The sequence below is a fragment of the Trichechus manatus genome, unplaced genomic scaffold (assembly GCF_000243295.1).
Source record: "Trichechus manatus latirostris isolate Lorelei unplaced genomic scaffold, TriManLat1.0 scaffold00135, whole genome shotgun sequence".
Classification (NCBI taxonomy): Eukaryota; Metazoa; Chordata; class Mammalia; order Sirenia; family Trichechidae; genus Trichechus; species Trichechus manatus.
This window is the reverse complement of record NW_004444071.1, coordinates 7555741-7557903: the sequence shown is the minus strand read 5'-3', so window position 1 is coordinate 7557903 and position 2163 is coordinate 7555741.

Here is a 2163-nt window from a genome sequence, read left to right as displayed (position 1 = left end):
AGGAGAGGCCTTCAGCATGTGGTCACTCACTGGGTTTCTCACCCACCCCAAGACCTTCATCTTTTAATCAGCAAGTGATTTCTTAGGTGATTAAGTCAATGCTTCCCAAGCTTCCATGTCCTGGCACATGACGATAATTTGTACAGCTCAGGGTTGTGGGGGCAGGAGAGCAGAGCAGGGGTAAACAGATGCAACTGCTCACTCATGGCCAGAGGCAACCGGGCTTAGAGAGTTCATCTGTCCCATGTCTTCCCTGGCTGCCCAGAGGTCTGAGGAGATCAATGTCTCAGCAAACCTATTGGCCCTATAGCCTGGTAGTTATGCATGTAAGCCTTGGAGTCAGTCTGGTATTTAAAACCTGGCTTTGTTTATTACTAACAATAAAACCTTGGGAGTACTTTTTAACCTCCATCTGCTTTAATTTCCTCATCTGTAAAATGAGGACAGTAACAGAAGTACCTATCTTATAATGTCTATTTCGAATACAAAAATGTGAACGCAATATATGCGTGTAAAACCCTGAACAAGGTCATTGGTGGTTCAGTGGTAGAATTCTCATCTTCCATGTGGGAGACTTGAGTTTGATTCCCAAGCAAAGCACCTCATGTGCAGCCACCACTCTCTATCAGTGGAGGCTTGAATAGGTTTCAGTGTAACTTCCAGACTAAGACAGACTAGAAAGAAAGGCGTGGTGGTCCACTTCCAAAAATCAGCCAATGAAAGCCCTATGGATCACAAGGTCCGAAGTGAAACTGATCATGGGATGGCACAAGACTGGGCAGCATTCCTTCCATTGTGTACGGGGTTGTCATGAGTTGAGAATCACCATGAGTCAGGGGCCGACTCAATGGCAGCTAACAATATCAGCAACAAAGCCCTTAGCAAAGTGCTTGGTTATTAATCCTAAGCAGTGTGCATTCTCCTCTTCTTTCTAGTCAACAGTTAATTTGTATTAACTGGATTTTCATTATTGAAGAAAGTCCCCTGGTGTTAACTTCTAGCTCGAACTTTGGAGCCCTGGTGGCACAGTGGTTAAGAGCACGGCTGCTAACCAAAAGGTCTGCGTTAGAATTCACCAGCCATTCCTTGGAAACCCTGTGGGGAAGTTCTATTCTGTCCTATATGAGTCGGAATCGACCCAACAGCAACGGGTGTGGTTTGATTTAACTCAAACTTTACACGGATATTTTTACATTATAAAGCTTTTTCCCTCAGTTCTGCTTACAAGTTTTTGTGGCCTGAATTCTGGGGCATCTCTCTTTGTAGTCCAAACACGTCATGCCAGGGAGTGCCTGTCATTTAATACACTCATAAGACACTGTGATGAGTAGAAATCTGTAGTCCTTTATGGTCAGTGTCCCTGCGTTTTAAACAATATGCTATCGTTGTCTAGCATCAAGTCGATTCCGACTCACAGCAGCTCTGTGCAACAGAGTAGAACTGTCCCATAGGGTTTCCCAGCTGTAATCTTTATGGGAGCAGATCGCCATCTTTTCTCCCAAGGAGCAACTGCTGAGTTTGAACTGTGACCTTTCACTTAGCAGCCGAGTGCTTAACAATTGCACCACTAGGGCTCCTTAACAATATACGAGAGGAGCATACCTGCCCCAGCAGTTCATAAGGAGTTAAAATACATTCGTATAGAGTAAGAGTTCAGTAGCACAAAACATGGGCTGAGTACATATCTGATAAAAACTTTGAATTAAGTATAATAGTTGGGCTGAGCAGAGTGTTCTTACCTACCTACTGCTGTCGAGTCGATTTTTACTCATAGCGACCCTACAGGACAGAGTAGAGCCACCCACAGGGTTTCAAAGGCTGTAAATCTTTACGGAAGCAGACTGCCATATCTTTCTCTCGCAGAGCAGCTGGTGAGTTCAAACTGGGAGTGTCCTTAGTGCCTTTGATAACCACACTTGCTGATGGATCTGTGGCTAAATCACCTGTAGATAATCAACAGTTGTCCATGCCTAGAGAAGGCATCATTTATCGCAGAGGCAGGCAGCCCTCCCAAGGGTCCTGTGATACAAAGGATTTGCAGCGAATGGCAGTAAGAGAGGAACGACGTCAGGAAATGAAGGATCACCTTACCAGTGAAAACCACAGGAATCCTGGGCAGGCAGAAAATAATCATGAAAATTGCTTTTTTGGCAAAGTAACATG